Source organism: Crinia signifera, unplaced genomic scaffold, assembly GCF_055691185.1.
Source record: "Crinia signifera unplaced genomic scaffold, ASM5569118v1 HAP2_SCAFFOLD_126, whole genome shotgun sequence".
In the NCBI taxonomy this organism is placed as follows: domain Eukaryota; kingdom Metazoa; phylum Chordata; class Amphibia; order Anura; family Myobatrachidae; genus Crinia; species Crinia signifera.
Genome location: NW_028142019.1, coordinates 214,309 through 234,498, shown reverse-complemented (window position 1 = coordinate 234,498; position 20,190 = coordinate 214,309). Strand labels below are relative to the sequence as shown.

Sequence of the window (20,190 nt, the reverse complement as noted above, 5' to 3'; positions counted from 1 at the left end):
GTAAGCTAGTCTCACGCTCCACTACTCTCTCCTATTACTGGACTGCTTCTACCAACTCCAAAAAGGAGTGTAAACATTTAATTTGTCGCATATTTTTATTTTTATTTTTAGTTATATTTTATTTTTATTTTATTTTATTGTTATTTTGTATTTATTTATTTTTTTTATTTTTATTTACTTTGATTTTGGTTTTAATTATTTGGTTATTATTTTTACTTTTATTTTTATTTTTATATTTATTTTTATTTTCATTTATTTTTATTTTATTTTTTTCTTCTGGTTTTATTTATTTTACCTTTATTCTACTTACTCATCTTACTGCTCCTATCAGTATATCTGTTTTTGTACTCCAACTACGGTACCCACCCTCCCTTACCCTTCCAGCGCTTGTATAAAAAACCTACTATAATCTCCAAGCGGCAGGGGGGATGCGACAGTGGTGTAAAACGGTGCAAACGCAGGGTCACACCCGGCTTGAAGCAGGGATCAAAAACCCGGATGCGACCTGGCGTTTTTGGTATAAAAGGGGTACTATTAACTAGTCTATGAATCTGATGTAGATCACTTTTCTTTGTGGTTACAACATACTTCCCTCCAATTGAAAACTACAGTCAGGAAAATTACAGTAGGATGCGCCAAGCGCCTTTGTAAGGGGCGTGTCACACAGTGCCCAAAGGGCGTGTCTAACTCCACATGGAGCAGTACGGATGGTGTAATGGTTAGCATTACTGCCTCACAGCACTGAGGTAATGGGTTCGATTCCCACCATGGCTCTAACTGTGTGGAGTTTGTATATTCTCCCCATACTTGCGTGGGTTTCCTCCTGGTACTCCAGTTTCCTCCCACAATCCAAAAATATACTGGTAGGTTAATTGGCTTCCAACAAAATTAACCCTGGAATGTGTGTGTGTGTGGTAGGGATTAGATTGTAAGCTCCACTGGGGCAGGGACTGATTCGAATGTTCAAGTATTCTCTGTAAAGCGCTGTGAAATATGTGTGCGCTATATAAGAAACTGTTAATAAATAAATAAACCTATGGGCGTGTCTATGCCTAAATGCTTCTTGTGAGATATTTCTATAGAACATTAAGTCTATAGAATTTTTGAAAGGTTTTTTTTTTTGAAAGAATGATTTTTATTTCAAAGCATCATATAGATAGAACCATACATTGCCTGAATAAAAGTATGCAGACTTCCAGCAACAGTACAGAAAACTAAATGTAGAGGGTGATTCAGACCTGCTTGATTGGCTGCAAGTAACTTTTTCGGTACATCTTTCTAGTATGGCGTAGGACAGTGGTTCCCAAACTTTTTTTAAATCCCAACACCCAAGAGCAGTGGTTCTCAACCTCGGTCATCAGGACTCCCCAACAGTGTACATTTTCCAGGCCTCCATGCAGGATCACAGGTGAAATACTTTGCTCCACCTGTGATCTTTTAAAATGTGTCAGTGAATAATGAGTGCACCTGCCGGGTGACCTGGAAAACGCAGACTGTTGGAGGGTCCTGAGGACCGAGGTTGGGACCCACAGACCTAGAGAGAGTATCAGAATTTTTTTCACAGCAGCACTAGGCTAAAAGTTTCTTTATTGAAAAATGCCAAAAAAATATATATTTAGTTGATTGTTTATATCGTACTTAAAAGTAATTATGTGGTGAGGCAAGTGATTCACTTCTGTTATCACATATTTTACGATTGGCAGCCACCAGCACTGATTTTGCCTATTATTTTGACCATAATTATAATTACATGACCAGATTAATGTTTTATTCTCAAGACACTGTTATAAATACTCGCAGAGGTTTTCTCAATGCCACAAATCCTTTTCCAGGATGAGCTGAATTAAAACAGTAATAAAACCCACAATAAATATGACTGTTTGTTTTAGAGCAGTATTGGAGTTTAGGGGATTTACTAGTATCAGGGTAGAACAGAAAGCAGTTTATTAACCCCTGGGGTCAGTGTGATACTGACAGGTGTCACAACTGAAGATGTACTGTAACAAGAGACTGTTTAGAATTGGTAACGGTGAGCTGCGGTTATACAGTAGTGAAGAGTTTTCTCCTTCATCCACTAGGTGGCACTGGAGTTACAGTGGGGAATAGAGGGCGACCACTAGGAGCATGGGCACTTTAAGAAATTTACAAGTGTGGCTGACTCCTCCCCTCTACTTCCCCATCCCAGGCAGTCTTAGAATGTGCCCGGGGAGCTGGGTGCAACAGTTTTGTCCTCTTAGGGCAAATAGACATTTTTATTTCATTTATGTTTGTTTTTACACCTTTTAACATTGAGGACAGACAGGCAGCTTCTGCCGACTGCCTGTCTGCGTCGCGGGAGCTGCCGGGGGGACCCCAGCGCCACTGCTCGCGGTCTGCGCGGGGGTCCCCGGCTCCTGGGACCGCCGTCCCAGAGTGACTGGACGCCGCTGCATGCGGCCGCGCCTCAGTCCGCACAGCCTCACCGCCGCCGGCCAGCAGGCAGGGTATGTATATCCCGGCTCCCCGCTAGCAGGGGAGTCCGGGCAATGGGCGGTGTAAACAGCGCGTCTTTTTCCTGAAAAGCGCGCCATAGAAGCTGCCGGGGGGACCCCATCGCCACTGCTTGCGGTTTGCGCCAGGGTCCCCGGCTCCTGAGACCTCTGTCCCAGAGTGATGCAGCTTGCGTCACGATCCCTACTCGGAGCTAACCGGGTGGGGAGCGTACAGCGGGGTTTGCTCCCAGTGACCAGGTGCTTCCCCAGCTAAAACGCAGATTGGGCGGCCATTTTAATATGCTTGGCCCCCATGCATGCTGCTGGAGGCTCCTGACTGCTGCTGCTAGGGAGTCCTGTGCTCCAGCATGTCCTAGTCTCCCAGTAACTGCATCTATGGCTGCAGCTGCTCCCCCAAGTTCTGGGATATCAGACAGTGGGGTTTAGAGCATGGTAGGACAGTATTGGGCTGTATGTAAATTAGGTCATAGCACCCCTGTGTTATATACCATGGTGTTGTTTATGGCCTGTGGCAGCTCATCTCCTTATACTGTCTCTCCTATCCAGTGATTCTATCTCTGGTTACCTATACCTACTCTCTCTCTCTCTCTCTCTCTCTGTGTGTGTGTAGTGTATACGTATATACTGTATATTGGCAGGTGAAATCTCCAGAGCTCTGCAGAGAGTAACCTGCATGAAAGGTACAACTCAGTTTACACTGTTATCTGAGAACACTGTGATAGACAGCATCTAACCCTGGGTTATCATCCCATAGGGATAGCCCTGTCCACTCTGGCCTCCTCAGATCACTGAGGTGATGTCCCCTTTGTCCTCAGAGGCCACAAGGGGAGATTTTTATGTAGCCTCTGCTTGCAAGCCTTACAAGTGTCTCTTTGCCTTGTACCCCTCATTTCTTACAGAAAGAGATGGTGTCCCTAGCATTATTACAGAGTCAGAGTGGACATGCAGATTTGGGGGAAGAGTTTGCAGACAGCAGGGTCATACAGAGGACAAGGGCAGCTTCAGCTCTTGCAGTTTTGTTACATTGTAAGATACAGTGCACACTGCACAGACTCTTGCAGTGCTGTCAGTACACATGCTATGCTGCCATTACAGGTGACACAGAGGTCACTGCCTTACTCTGAGGCCAGGCTACAGTGTACAGATACAGTGTACACATACTGAGGGCAGCAGCAGCAGCCACATCTCTTGCTGGGCTGTCAGTACACATGCTCGGCTGCCATTACAGGTGACACAGAGGCCACTGCCTTCCTCTGAGGCCAGGCTACAGTGTACAGATACAGTGTACACATACCAAGGGCAGCAGCAGCCACAGCTCTTGCTGTGCTGTTAGTGTCCACAGCTCTTGCTCTGCTGTTAGTGTTGTACCACATGTTACAGTATGCTGAGATTACAAGTGACACATAGGTCACTGCCTTACTCTGAGGACAGGCTACAGTGTACACATACAGAGGAAAGCCTACAGCTCTTGCTGTGCTGTTACTGTGTTGTGTCACATGCTATGCTGAGGTTACATGTGACACAGGTCTCTGCCTCACTCGGAGGCCAAGTTGGGTACACCAAAGTACAAGGCTTGTATCTGTACTGGGTACACATACAGAGCTAGTACCTGTGTGAGAGTACTGTTTGGTACAAAGCACATAGCCAAACGACTGGGTGTCTGGACTATTTAAAAAAATTACAGACATTTTAAGAATCAGGATGGTTTAAGCAAAATCGTTCTTTTTGTGTGAGCATCACCCAGGCTACCATTGTTTATTACCTTTTCCCTGCAATTGGCAGGGCACAAGAATAAAAACAACCAATTTGTACACTCCGATGTTGGTACTTTAACCAGGAATAATGTTCTGTTTAAGGAGAGCTCGTAGCTTTCTGGGTGGATACAGCTGTCAAAAAAATAAATAAAAAAAAAATTGGTTGGTGAAATTCTCTGCTAAATTACATTAGCAAGCCTTATATAATGATTCCAATTGCCAATGAAAATGGCCGTGTCTGTTTCAGCGACATGCTGGGATGTGTAGTTTCACAGGAGCTAGAAGGCCGCAGGTTGTACATGCCTGCTCTAGAGCGTAAGCCAGTTTTGGCAGTCACATACAGTAGGTGGGGTCTAATGAACGATACGACCATATTGCTAACACTATCAGTTCTTATACTACTACTCCCAGCATCCGCCGCCATACACTACTTTCCTATATACAGTTTCCCAGAGTGTTTGTGCCACAATAAATATAACAAAAGGCATTGTAACCCCTCCGCATCATTTCAGCCGAGTCGGGTGCGGTCCGAAAGGGCCACCCCGGGGGGGCGCGGTGCAGTGTCCGCAGGTTGGACGGGGAAGGGGGGCACAGGCAGCCTGCACTGCTGTCTGCTATACCCTGCAGACAGCAGTAGCAGAGGAGGTGAATGGATGCCTGTGAGCGGCATCCATTCACCTCCCGGACAAGGGGTGGACGGGGGCTGGGGGCAGCCCAGCAGATTACCTTAGTGCTGGGCTTGCCCCCAGCGCAGCATTCCGGGTCCTGGCGGCGGCGATCGGAGATGACATAATCTCCAAGCGGATGTGGAAAAAAGGAATAAATTCCTTTTAGTAGAAATGCGCTACAAGGTATAGAGCAGCTTGATATGTAAGGGCAGTAGAAAAATAGTAGGTTTTTTATACAAGCACTGGAAGGGTAAGGGAGGGTGGGTACCGTAGTTGGAGTACAAAAACAGATATACTGATAGGAGCAGTAAGATGAGTAAGTAGAATAAAGGTAAAATAAATAAAACCAGAAGAAAAAAAATAAAAAAAATAAATGAAAATAAAAATAAAAATAAATATAAAAATAAAAGTAAAAATAATAACCAAATAATTAAAACCAAAATCAAAGTAAATAAAAATAAAAAAAATAAATAAATACAAAATAACAATAAAATAAAATAAAAATAAAATATAACTAAAAATAAAAATAAAAATATGCGACCAATTAAATGTTTACACTCCTTTTTGGAGTTGGTAGAAGCAGTCCAGTAATAGGAGAGAGTAGTGGAGCGTGAGACTAGCTTACCCTGCACTAAGATATGTACTGCCAAGGATGTCCTTGACAAAGCACTGATGTGTGAAACGCGTTGGATGAACCAGGAAGCCCCCCAGACGGAGAAGGAGACATAGAGCTAGCCGCCCGCCAGTGCCGCTACAAGCGCAAGGTAAAAGCCGGCAGGTGACGTCACTTGTAGAAAAAACTCCGGAACTCCGGCAGAACTGTACTTAGCCTGCGTCTTGCGGCAGTACATATCTTAGTGCAGGGTAAGCTAGTCTCACGCTCCACTACTCTCTCCTATTACTGGACTGCTTCTACCAACTCCAAAAAGGAGTGTAAACATTTAATTTGTCGCATATTTTTATTTTTATTTTTAGTTATATTTTATTTTTATTTTTATTTTATTTTATTGTTATTTTGTATTTATTTATTTTTTTTATTTTTATTTACTTTGATTTTGGTTTTAATTATTTGGTTATTATTTTTACTTTTATTTTTATTTTTATATTTATTTTTATTTTCATTTATTTTTATTTTATTTTTTTCTTCTGGTTTTATTTATTTTACCTTTATTCTACTTACTCATCTTACTGCTCCTATCAGTATATCTGTTTTTGTACTCCAACTACGGTACCCACCCTCCCTTACCCTTCCAGCGCTTGTATAAAAAACCTACTATAATCTCCAAGCGGCAGGGGGGATGCGACAGTGGTGTAAAACGGTGCAAACGCAGGGTCACACCCGGCTTGAAGCAGGGATCAAAAACCCGGATGCGACCTGGCGTTTTTGGTATAAAAGGGGTACTATTAACTAGTCTATGAATCTGATGTAGATCACTTTTCTTTGTGGTTACAACATACTTCCCTCCAATTGAAAACTACAGTCAGGAAAATTACAGTAGGATGCGCCAAGCGCCTTTGTAAGGGGCGTGTCACACAGTGCCCAAAGGGCGTGTCTAACTCCACATGGAGCAGTACGGATGGTGTAATGGTTAGCATTACTGCCTCACAGCACTGAGGTAATGGGTTCGATTCCCACCATGGCTCTAACTGTGTGGAGTTTGTATATTCTCCCCATACTTGCGTGGGTTTCCTCCTGGTACTCCAGTTTCCTCCCACAATCCAAAAATATACTGGTAGGTTAATTGGCTTCCAACAAAATTAACCCTGGAATGTGTGTGTGTGTGGTAGGGATTAGATTGTAAGCTCCACTGGGGCAGGGACTGATTCGAATGTTCAAGTATTCTCTGTAAAGCGCTGTGAAATATGTGTGCGCTATATAAGAAACTGTTAATAAATAAATAAACCTATGGGCGTGTCTATGCCTAAATGCTTCTTGTGAGATATTTCTATAGAACATTAAGTCTATAGAATTTTTGAAAGGTTTTTTTTTTTGAAAGAATGATTTTTATTTCAAAGCATCATATAGATAGAACCATACATTGCCTGAATAAAAGTATGCAGACTTCCAGCAACAGTACAGAAAACTAAATGTAGAGGGTGATTCAGACCTGCTTGATTGGCTGCAAGTAACTTTTTCGGTACATCTTTCTAGTATGGCGTAGGACAGTGGTTCCCAAACTTTTTTTAAATCCCAACACCCAAGAGCAGTGGTTCTCAACCTCGGTCATCAGGACTCCCCAACAGTGTACATTTTCCAGGCCTCCATGCAGGATCACAGGTGAAATACTTTGCTCCACCTGTGATCTTTTAAAATGTGTCAGTGAATAATGAGTGCACCTGCCGGGTGACCTGGAAAACGCAGACTGTTGGAGGGTCCTGAGGACCGAGGTTGGGACCCACAGACCTAGAGAGAGTATCAGAATTTTTTTCACAGCAGCACTAGGCTAAAAGTTTCTTTATTGAAAAATGCCAAAAAAATATATATTTAGTTGATTGTTTATATCGTACTTAAAAGTAATTATGTGGTGAGGCAAGTGATTCACTTCTGTTATCACATATTTTACGATTGGCAGCCACCAGCACTGATTTTGCCTATTATTTTGACCATATTTATAATTACATGACCAGATTAATGTTTTATTCTCAAGACACTGTTATAAATACTCGCAGAGGTTTTCTCAATGCCACAAATCCTTTTCCAGGATGAGCTGAATTAAAACAGTAATAAAACCCACAATAAATATGACTGTTTGTTTTAGAGCAGTATTGGAGTTTAGGGGATTTACTAGTATCAGGGTAGAACAGAAAGCAGTTTATTAACCCCTGGGGTCAGTGTGATACTGACAGGTGTCACAACTGAAGATGTACTGTAACAAGAGACTGTTTAGAATTGGTAACGGTGAGCTGCGGTTATACAGTAGTGAAGAGTTTTCATAAAAGTGTAGAAAGAGGTGTTTATATAAAGAACATGCATGGGTAGAAATATTTGTGAACTGAACGTAGCAGCTGCCGGGTGAGTTGGCGGGGTACCACAGGCGATTCCCCACCCTAGCAGATGGGGGCCTTAAGAGCTGCAGAGTTATTCAAGTTGGGTCAAAATCTTCTTGTTGCGAACCACGGTGAAGGCAGATACATCTGACCATATCACCCTCCTTCTGTCATCCGTAGGACACAGAAATTAGTGTTCCTGCCCTTTTTGTGTCTGGGACTTTGCGCCCTTCCGCTGCCCCCCTGGTGCGCTGACACCCCGTTGCAAACTTTCTCATCCGCCCCCCCTGCATGCACTGAAACGCTGATGAGCTCTCTGCTGAAAGCTGTGTGTCTGTTGTTACAGATGTAGCCCGCCACCGTCCCCCATGCTGTTACCACTGCTGAAGTCCTGAGAAGTGAGCGGCATGGCAGCTCTTTAAAGTGACAAATCCCCCCCCCCCCCCCCGCCACAACGCTAAGCTGCTCTCTGCTAGCAGTGGCTGTCAGCTCTTCCTGCCGGCTAAGCCTCTCTCTCTCTCTCTCTCTCTCTCGCCTCACCTCTCTCTCTCTCTCTCGCCTCAGAAGTCACCTTTTGAACCATTAAGGTCGGCGGACCTTAAGTTTCTCACATGGAAGCTGGTATTCTTGTTGGCAGTGGCATCAGCGAAGAGGGTGTCAGAGTTACTGTAGGAGCATTGTCATGCAAGTCTCCTTTCTTGATATTTCATGAGGATAGGGCAGTTCTTCGGACGGTACCTCAGTTTTTACCAAAAGTAGTCTCTGCTTTCCATCTAAACCAGGAGATAGTTCTACCTGTGTTTCAACCCCCAGAGGGTTCTAGAAAAAGGGACAAATTGAGGAATTTTGATGTTGTGCGTGCATTACGCATTTATGTGGACAGAGTTAAGAGTGTCAGAAAGACTGACACCTTGTTAGTGTTGTATGACATACACAAGATTGGTTGGCCGGCATCTAAGCAGACCATTGCTAGGTGGTTGCGCTCTGTGATAGCTTTTGCATACACTAAAGTTGGAAGGCCTGTTCCGGCAAGGATAAATGCGCATACCACCAGGTCAGTTGCCACCTCTTGGGCGGTTCGACATGGGGCAACAGCTGAGCAGGTTTGCAGGGCTGCCACTTGGTCATCTGTTCATACCTTTGCCAAATTCTATAGGTTCCATGAGTTCGCGTCGGAGGACGCATCATTCGGGCGAGCAGTGATGAGAGCTGCAGACCTGAGCGTACCCACACAAAGGACCGGCTCTGGAACGTCCCAGTGTTGAGCTGTGTCACCAGGACCATTGAAAGAGAAAAAGGGATTTTTGTAAGAACTTACCGTTCAAATCCCTTTCTCTGATATGGTCCTGGTGACACAGCGATCCCTCCCTTACGCCCAGTAAGTATGCCAGTGTTCATGATGTTCATGTTTAATTGGTTAAAGTAACAGTTATTGTTAAAAAATGTGCATATAATATGTGCAGGCGTTTGTACTGAGTTAATGTATTCCAGTGGCTTTGAAAGATTGAACTGAAGAGTCCGGGATGCAGTAGGGGAGGAGCCTACCCTCTAAAAGATTTAGGATAGGTGCCTGGCTCCTTCGGACCCTCCTACATCCCAGTGTTGAGCTGTGTCACCAGGACCATATCAGAGAAAGGGATTCGAACGGTAAGTTCTTACAAAAATCCCTTTTTTGTGTATTTCAAAAATGTAAAGAAATAAAAAAAGTTTGGACATTTTCCGAGCAACAATCTGGTTGGAACAAATATTTTAACGACATTTTGGGTGTCACGAACGGTGAAACGGTGTCAAGGCATGCATTATATGTAATAGTAGAGTGCAAGACTAATAAAAAGACTAATAAAGAGATTACATCTCCATATGTGCCAAAGTGGTTTGTGCAAAAGGCTAGTGAACAGCTAACGAACCCAATACACCAATCATGTCCAAACTATGGCCCGCCAGCTGTTGTGAAACTGCAAGTCCCATCATGCCTTGCCACAGTTCTGCTATTAGGGAATACTAAAACTATGGCAAGGCATGCTGGGATGTGTAGTTTCAAAACAGCTAAAGGGCGCTCAGTGACAAACGAGCTTTAAAATCAAAGTCAATTGTTTGGTGACCCGACTCCCAGGCTGCACGTCACCTGGATTTCTCCTCGCACCCTTCGCGCACAGTAGGGCAATAAGCTGCATCTAGTTTATTTAGGGCGCAAAAATGCAGCCAACAAGACCAGGGCAAGGGCTGCGAACAATTCATTAGCTCCCACTACATTAGGCAAGAGCTACGGGTGCACAAAACAATTGAATCACCATTATATGTTGTTTAGCACCTTACATAAATTATATATATATTTTTTATTATTATTCTTTTAATATGCAGTACAGTAAGACCAGCAACCCTTACCACCAGCATAGCTCTGCCCCAACACTCATGAAGCACCGCCTACATGTTTTGATTGGCCCACAATCCAATCAGTCAAAGAAAATGGATCACCATCAATAGGTAAAAACATTGATGGTCATCCATTGCACAATAGTGTGTATGCACTATTGTCATCAATTGCAAAGACGTCCATCCCTAAAGCTGTGCACACACAGTGCAAGTGAGCCTCTGTGCTAAGTTTGCAGTTAAGCACAGATGGCTCAGCATTGTGTGCTGAACAATCTGTCACGGCCAGTGTTCTCTGGTGTGAGAACACTGGCGATGACTAGATTTATAACTGGATGCAGTGTAAATCTAGTCAGGCAACAGCGACGCGCGGGACCGCGCAATCGTCATCACCAGAGGGTATACACATGGAGTGATCCTTTTTTCATTTCTAAGCGATCTAGTCAGATCACTTAGAAATAAGCCTCATATTCCCCTGGGCGGGATGTATTAATGTAAATCGCCAGCCGCCGCGATGCTACCGCATATGTACTAACATATGCGGCTAGCATCGGGTTGCGGTGACGGAGACCCCCGCGATACCTGTAATGTGGTGTGCGGGGGTCTCCGTCACATCCTGGCTGTGACACCTGCTGAGGGAGGAGTAGATCGATGGAGGATGGGTCGCAAGGACGGCGGGCGGCGATAGAAGCCCATAGGCATCTATAGGGTATCGCCACCCAGAGGTGGAGATACCCTGCCAGGCGGAGATGGGGCGGACGGATAATGGTACATAGGAAAATGCGGTAAAACCCCCGTTTTATCACATTTTCCCTTTAGTACATCCCGCCCCCTGTGTGTATGCCCCATTAGGATGGTAGATAATACAGTATACACTTTAGACTACAGTATAACTAATGTGACAATAATCCCTGTATAACCATCCAGCAAGCAATCCCGGCGGGTGACATGTACTTGGTGTCACCTGAACGCAGCAGTGATCCCAGCCTATATACAGTATGCCCAGTTATCCCACATCTGCACTAATGGCTATGTGCAGTACTGCAGCATCTGTCGGATAGGGCACCTCTCTCCTCCTCAGCGTCGTTCCCAGCAGCGTTGGGCTGTGTTCTCTGCCGCAGCGCCCTGGGGGCGGAGTTGAGGCAGCTGTCTCCCCGCCTGTATCCTTCCCGTCTATGTTGGGCGGTGTCCTGAGCAACGTCCTGGGGGTCCTCAGTGGCAGCAAGGTTTTAGTAGCATCCTGAAGGGGAGGGAAGAGGAGGAAAACATCCATATTTAAAAAAAAAAAATGCTGGTCTACAACAGTATGTAAAAATAGCGGCATAGTGAGTTTAGGAGAATCCTGTTCAAAAACTTGCAAAGAGATGGTGCCAGTGTGCACGCTCAGAGAGCAGATAAAGGGCGGGAAGGGGATTAAAAATAGGTCCTGGCATTTAAAGTACACAGGCCCACCTTGGTGTCAATAGTGTCAACACATTTGTGCGCGAGCGCTCAGGAAAAGAGGGTGTGGACACTCAAAATTGGCCTTGTGTAGTGTTCCACACCATATACCACTTCTACACATTCTGCAACAAAATAATAGACTCCATTATACTTGCATCTTACACATTATGCCAAACGTATTGAGCCAAAATTCACATAATGCCACGCGGATTGAGCCAAAATTCACATAATGCCACGCGGATTATTCTTTATTCCCAGCGGTGGCAGGCGGCATTTCAAGGAAAAAAAACCTAACCCCATTGCACCTACCCCACACTGTCCCCCATCGCACCAGCCCCACACTGTAGTCTCCCATCACACCAGCCCCACACTGTAGTCTCCCATCACACCAGCCCCACACTGTAGTCTCCCATCACACCAGCCCCACACTGTAGTCTCCCCATTGCCTCCTCACCCCCTCTCCTCTGCTCCCCCTTCTCCTCTCCTTCACTTTCCCTCCTCTGCTCCTGCTCTTCCTTCTTCTCTCCTCCTCCTCCTCCTTTCCTCAGCTCCCCCACCACCTTCTCATCTACTCTCCATCCTCCGATCCCCCTCCTCTCCTCTGCTTCCCCTCCTCCTCCGCTTCCTCTATTCTGCTCCCTCTCCTCTTCCGCTCCTTTGCCCCCTCTCCTCTTCCACTCCTCCGCTCCTTCTTCCCTTATCCCCCTCCTCTCCCCTGTTCTCTCTTTCCCCTCTATCTCTCTCCTCCTCACCAATTTCCCCACAACTCACTCTCTCTCTCCCTCTTCCCCTCTCTCTCTCCCTCTCTCTCTCCCCCCTCTCTCTCTCCCCCTCCCCCTCTCTCCCCCTCTCTCTCTCCACCTCCCCCTCTCTCCCTCTCTCCCCCCCTCTCTCTCTCTCTCTCTCTCTCTTTCTCCCCCCCTCTCTTCTCTTCCTGCACCCCAGCACGAGGTCACCGGCAGTCTGAAAGAGAGATAGAGAAGTGTGGGGAAATTGGTGAGCAGGAGAGAGATAGAGGGGAAAGAGAGAGCAGGGGAGAGGAAGATAGGGGTTGTGGAGGAGGGGGAAGTGGAGGAGAGGAGGGGGATCAGAGAAGAAGGAGCTGAGGAGGAGTGGAGGTGAGGAGGAGGGGGGGCAGAGGAGGATGGGGAGCAGAGTAGAGGAAGAGTTAGAAGGGAGAGCAGAAGAGCAGTGGAGGGGGAGAGGGGGTGCGGAGGAGGGAAGCATAGGAAAGGAGGAGGGAAGCAGAGGAGAGGAATCGGAAGAGAAGGAGGTGGTAAGGGAGCGAGGATTCAGTATGAAATCACGACGCCGGAATCCCGGCGTTCAAAATCCCGACAAGGGGGGGACGTGGATCGTCCCCCCTTGCGGGCTCGCTGCGCTTGCCACGGTGGTAAGGGAGCGAATATATACACACATATACGTATACACACACACAGATGGCGCCATCAATTTTATTTTAAACAAACAAAATAACAGAAGGGGGGACATTATGATGTTACCGTGTACCTATAACATATTTAAAAAGTATCCCTTAACCCAGTGGTGTCAAAGTCACGGCCCTACAGCTGTTGTGGAAGTACACATCCCTACATGCCCTGCCACAGATTTTATATAATGGATCGCAAAAATCTGTGGTAGGGCATGCTGGGAAGTGTAGTTCCACAACAGCTGGAGGGCCATGAGTTTGACACCACTGCTAAACCCCTTAATGCCCATTACATATAATCACAACCCACCACCTAGCATCATGCCACACCTCTTCCCTTAGCCCAAAGCAGATTAATCTTGCACCTCCTCTCCCCTTCTTCGCTCCCCCCCCCCCCCAAGACATACTCTTCGCCAGTCGTGACCGAAGAGTGCACTCACATAGAATCGGTCGCAGGTGGGGGTACTGCAGCATCTGTCGGAAAGGGCACCTCTCTCCTCCTCAGCGTCATTCCTAGCAGCGTTGGGCTGTGTTCTCTGCCGCAGCACCCTGGGGGCGGAGTTGGGGCAGCTGTCTCCCCGCCTGTATCCTTCCCGTCTATGTTGGGCGGTGTCCTGAGCAACGTCCTGGGGGTCCTCAGTGGCAGCAAGGTTTTAGTAGCATCCTGAAGGGGAGGGAAGAGGAGGAAAACATCCATATTTAAAAAAAAAAAATGCTGGTCTACAACAGTATGTAAAAATAGCGGCATAGTGAGTTTAGGAGAATCCTGTTCAAAAACTTGCAAAGAGATGGTGCCAGTGTGCACGCTCAAAGAGCAGATAAAGGGCGGGAAGGGGATTAAAAATAGGTCCTGGCATTTAAAGTACACAGGCCCACCTTGGTGTCAATAGTGTCAACACAGTTGTGCGCGAGCGCTCAGGAAAAGAGGGTGTGGACACTCAAAATTGGCCTTGTGTAGTGTTCCACACCATATACCACTTCTACACATTCTGCAACAAAATAATAGACCCCATTATACTTGCCCCTTACACATTATGCCAAACGTATTGAGCCAAAATTCACATAATGCCACGCGGATTGAGCCAAAATTCACATAATGCCACGCGGATTATTCTTTATTCCCAGCGGTGGCAGGCGGCATTTCAAGGAAAAAAACCCTAACCCCATTGCACCTACCCCACACTGTCCCCCATCGCAGCAGCCCCACACTGTCCCCATCGCACCAGCCCCACACTGTAGTCTCCCATCACACCAGCCCCAAACTGTAGTCTCCCATCACACCAGCCCCACACTGTAGTCTCTCCATTGCACCTGCTCCACACTGTAGTCTCCCCATTGCTCCAGCCCGCACTGTAGTCTCCCCATTGCAACAGCCCCACACTGTCACCATCGCACCAGCCCCACACTGTCACCATCGCACCAGCCCCACACTGTCTTTCATCACAACAGCCCCTTAAATTGTAAGCCATCAAAATGTCACCCTTATACTGTATGTAGAAATGGAGGAGGGCGGCTGGTGCAGCAGTAAACGGGAGGCCGAGGCAGCAGCGTGGGAGGGTGGAGGAAGGAGAGGCAGTCAGGACATGGTGGCAGCGGGGGTAGCCGGCGACATCATGCAGCAGTCTGACTGTACTCACCACCAGACGGTCCACACCAGGGCAGCGCTGCAGGGCTGACCAGTCTCCTCCTGTGGTCCAGGCGGCGCAGCTCCCGGAAGTACGCGTCCACTGTCCTGTGATCTGGAAGCTCCCCCTTCCCCTCTGCGCTTGCCACGGTGGTAAGGGATCGAATATATACACACATATACGTATACACACACACAGATGGCGCCATCAATTTTATTTTAAACAAACAAAATAACAGAAGGGGGGACATTATGATGTTACCGTGTACCTATAACATATTTAAAAAGTATCCCTTAACCCAGTGGTGTCAAAGTCACGGCCCTACAGCTGTTGTGGAAGTACACATCCCTACATGCCCTGCCACAGATTTTATATAATGGATCGCTAAAATCTGTGGTAGGGCATGCTGGGAAGTGTAGTTCCACAACAGCTGGAGGGCCATGAGTTTGACACCACTGCTAAACCCCTTAATGCCCATTACATGTAATCACAACCCACCACCTAGCATCATGCCACACCTCTTCCCTTAGCCCAAAGCAGATTAATCTTGCACCTCCTCTCCCCTCCCTCGCTCCCCCCCCCCCCCCCCCAAGACATACTCTTCGCCAGTCGTGACCGAAGAGTGCACTCACATAGAATCGGTCGCAGGTGGGGGTACTGCAGCATCTGTCGGATAGGGCACCTCTCTCCTCCTCAGCGTCGTTCCTAGCAGCGTTGGGCTGTGTTCTCTGCCGCAGCGCCCTGGGGGCGGAGTTGGGGCAGCTGTCTCCCCGCCTGTATCCTTCCCGTCTATGATGGGCGGTGTCCTGAGCAACGTCCTGGGGGTCCTCAGTGGCAGCAAGGTTTTAGTAGCATCCTGAAGGGGAGGGAAGAGGAGGAAAACATCCATATTTAAAAAAAAAAAAATGCTGGTCTACAACAGTATGTAAAAATAGCGGCATAGTGAGTTTAGGAGAATCCTGTTCAAAAACTTGCAAAGAGATGGTGCCAGTGTGCACGCTCAGAGAGCAGATAAAGGGCGGGAAGGGGATTAAAAATAGGTCCTGGCATTTAAAGTACACAGGCCCACCTTGGTGTCAATAGTGTCAACACATTTGTGCGCGAGCGCTCAGGAAAAGAGGGTGTGGACACTCAAAATTGGCCTTGTACTCCAGGTACTTGTGGAGTATCACGGCTCCCATCGTATGGCATCGTATGCCATATGTAGTGGCATACGATGTCATACGATGCGATGCGATGTTTTACCGATTTTTGAGCATTTTTGCTCAAAAATCGTATGCCATCGCATGGCATCGTATGCCATATGTAGTGGCATACGATGTCATACGATGCGATACGATGTTTTACCGATTTTTGAGCAAAAATGGTCAAAAATCGGTAAAACATCGGATAACATCGTATGCCATATGTAGTGGCATACGATGTCATACGATGCGATACGATGTTTTACCGATTTTTGAGCAAAAATTGTGAAAAATCGGTAAAACATCGTATGGCATTGTATGCCATCGATGCGATACGATGTTTTACCGATTTTTGAGCCATTTTAGCTCAAAAATCTTATGCGATCGCATCGGATGCCATACGATGGCATCCGATGCGATGCGATGGCACCCAATTTTGCACTGAAATGCATCAGAATGCATTGAAATGTGTATTAAAGTAGTGAAATGCCCCCAAATGCCATTTTTCATAGTGCACCACCCCCACTATCAACGTCAACCCGAAGCGTGGCGAGCGCAGCGAGCCCGCGAGGGGCGGCGGTACGCGTCCTACGACCTTTTCATACCCCCACTATCCACGTCGGCGTGGAGTTGAGAATAGAATAGTGTGGCGAGCGCAGCGAGCCACCGAGCCCGAAGCGTGGCGAGCGGACGCGGATACCTGTAAAGCCCGCGAGGAGACGCGTATAGCTGTGAAGGTATCCGCGTCCCCTCGCGGGGCTCGCTGCGCTCGCCACGCTTCGGGCTCGGTGGCTCGCTGCGCTCGCCACACTATTCTATTCTCAACTCCACGCCGACGTGGATAGTGGGGGTATGAAAAAGGTCGTAGGACGCGTACCGCCGCCCCTCGCGGGCTCGCTGCGCTCGCCACGCTTCGGGTTGACGTTGATAGTGGGGGTGGTGCACTATGAAAAATGGCATTTGGGGGCATTTCACTACTTTAATACACATTTCAATGCATTCTGATGCATTTCAGTGCAAAATCGGGTGCCATCGCATCGCATCGGATGCCATTGTATGGCATCCGATGCGATCGCATACGATTTTTGAGCTAAAATGGCTCAAAAAAATCGGTAAAACATTGTATCGCATCGATGGCATACGATGCCATGCGATGTTTTACCGATTTTTCACCATTTTTGCTCAAAAATCGGTAAAACATCGTATCGCATCATATGACATCGTATGCCACTACATATGGCATACGATGTTATCCGATGTTTTACCGATTTTTCACCATTTTTGCTCAAAAATCGGAAAAACATCGTATCGCATCGTATGACATCGTATGCCACTACATATGGCATACGATGTTATGCGATGGCATACGATTTTTGAGCTAAAATAGTCAAAAATCGGTAAAACATCGCATCGCATCGTATGCCATCGTATGCCACATGCTATGCGATGCGATTTTTAGCATACGATCTGCATACGATGCAGGTCGTGGGAGCCGTGCTACTCCACAAGTACCGTGTTCCACACCATATACCACTTCTACACATTCTGCAACAAAATAATAGACCCCATTATACTTGCCCCTTACACATTATGCCAAACGTATTGAGCCAAAATTCACATAATGCCACGCGGATTGAGCCAAAATTCACATAATGCCACGCGGATTATTCTTTATTCCCAGCGGTGGCAGGCGGCATTTCAAGGAAAAAAACCCTAACCCCATTGCACCTACCCCACACTGTCCCCCATCGCAGCAGCCCCACACTGTCCCCATCGCACCAGCCCCACACTGTAGTCTCCCATCACACCAGCCCCACACTGTAGTCTCCCCATTGCACCTGCTCCACACTGTAGTCTCCCCATTGCTCCAGCCCGCACTGTAGTATCCCCATTGCAACAGCCCCACACTGTCACCATCGCACCAGCCCCACACTGTCTTTCATCACATTTTCATCTGTCTTTCAGCCCCACACAGCATAGCTCTGCCCCAACACTCATGAAGCACCGCCTACATGTTTTGATTGGCCCACAATCCAATCAGTCAAAGAAAATGGATCACCATCAATAGGTAAAAACATTGATGGTCATCCATTGCATAGTGTGCCACAATCAATGGGCAGTTGCACTATTGTCATCAATTGCAAAGACGTCCATCCCTAAAGCTGTGCACACACAGTGCAAGTGAGCCTCTGTGCTAAGTTTGCAGTTAAGCACAGATGGCTCAGCATTGTGTGCTGAACAATCTGTCAGGGCCAGTGTTCTCTGGTGTGAGAACATTGGCGATGACTAGATTTATAACTGGATGCAGTGTAAATCTAGTCAAGCAACAGCGACGCGCGGGACCGCGCAATCGTCATCACCAGAGGGTATACACATGGAGTGATCCTTTTTTCATTTCTAAGCGATCTAGTCAGATCACTTAGAAATAAGCCTCATATCCCCCTGGGCGGGATGTATTAATGTAAATCGCCAGCCGCCGCGATGCTACCGCATATGTACTAACATATGCGGCTAGCATTGGGTTGCGGTGACGGAGACCCCCGCGATACCTGTAATGTGGTGTGCGGGGGTCTCCGTCACATCCTGGCGGCTGTCAGTGTCCCCCTGCCTCTCCTCCTCCCGGCTGTGACACCTGCTGAGGGAGGAGTAGATCGATGGAGGATGGGTAGCAAGGACGGCGGGCGGCGATAGAAGCCCATAGGCATCTATAGGGTATCGCCACCCAGAGGTGGAGATACCCTGCCAGGCGGAGATGGGGCGGACGGGTAATGGTACAAAGGAAAATGCGGTAAAACCCCCGTTTTATCACATTTTCCCTTTAGTACATCCCGCCCCCTGTGTGTATGCCCCATTAGGATGGTAGATAATACAGTATACACTTTAGACTACAGTATAACTAATGTGACAATAATCCCTGTATAACCATCCAGCAAGCAATCCCGGCGGGTGACATGTACTTGGTGTCACCTGAACGCAGCAGTGATCCCAGCCTATATACAGTATGCCCAGTTATCCTACATCTGCACTAATGGCTACGTGCAGTTTGCTAGCCTGTACGGTTTGGCTCACCTGTATCTCACCACATTGGCATGCCGGGCACATATTTACCATTACACTCACATGTGTTTATTATCATAGAACATAGCAAAGCGCGCATAGCTACTGCAGCAGAGAGAGAACATATGGTATACACACAGAGGCTTCCCATAGATTATAATCTGGTCTATATACACCTGTGTCACACTTTGGGAAAGCAGATAGATAATTTACAGTGTATAATAATGCAGACAGCACTGGGGCTGAGATATTACAACCTGAGCCATAGAGTAGCGCTGCTGAGGATACACTGGTATGCCCATACACATAGATATCCCCAGGAGCACCATGCAGCAGCCCTGTGGGAGTCACATACATGACCAACATACAGACTGAGCTCCAGTTCTCACCCACAGGTTGCTCAATGCTCAGGGGGTGTTCTGCACATGTGCACTTACCAGCCGCTTCTTCTACGCAGGAACATGGCGTCCCAGTCAGTGACTGCCTCCATCAGAACAGCCGGCAGAGTGCTCATGTAGGGGGAGCAGCAGTGATGACGATGCATTATGTGCCAGGTGTAGTTCCAGCAGCTGCCAATAGGTGGCGATGGTGCGGCACAGCGTGAATGACGTCACTGCATTGTAGCTACGAGATACACGAACAGTCCGTGTATGAGTGGCTGGTACAGTGGCGTGTACCGTTAGTTCAGCGTCTGGGACAGCCACTCAGGCTGAGCCACCACGGGTTCGAATCCTCCTCCAGTGTCTGCTGTTTCAGGGGCGTGGGGTGTAGCGCCTTCGGATCCGGGAGCAGCCTGAGTTTTTGACTCATCCACTGATACCACAATATTTTCTGCTCAAACTACATAATATTAATAATTAGCCACCATATATAACCAGGAGGAATAACTTTAAGTGGGGGCAGGACGGAGTCTGTGTACAGACCAATTGTTCTAAATATACAGTTTATTCATTGGCACAAAACAGAAAAATAGGTTAAAATGAAAAAAGTGCATTAAGAAAAAAGTGAATAGAAATTGGAGCTGTGTGTCCGTGTCGCTGTACACTTATACAGTGCCCGTGTCAGCAGATTTCCACATACACAATTTTCTTTAATAACTCATGTCGACCTATTCCTGTGTTGACCTTTTTCATGCAGCCTTTTGGATTGTGTTGATCGTTTTCAGCGTCAATTTAAACCA

At 47.0% G+C, this 20,190-nt stretch overlaps 2 long non-coding RNA genes across 4 annotated transcripts in view; one reads left to right on the top strand and one right to left on the bottom strand.

The window, feature by feature from the left end:
* The window catches only part of LOC146052830 (uncharacterized), a 258,656-nt gene that overhangs the window by 155,145 nt on the left and 83,321 nt on the right, over positions 1 to 20,190 (top strand). The gene's annotated exons all lie outside the window — the stretch shown is intronic.
* On the bottom strand, positions 10,132 to 19,577 carry LOC146052832 (uncharacterized). Of its 2 annotated transcripts, XR_014467690.1 has the most exons (5): positions 19,448 to 19,577; positions 15,402 to 15,625; positions 14,782 to 14,904; positions 13,585 to 13,808; positions 10,132 to 11,512 (listed from the first exon to the last, which is right to left on the bottom strand). It is a non-coding gene; the product is annotated as an uncharacterized LOC146052832 (long non-coding RNA). The 2 variants fall into 2 exon arrangements; XR_014467689.1 differs by lacking the exons at positions 15,402 to 15,625; positions 19,448 to 19,577 and having other exon boundaries at positions 14,782 to 15,085.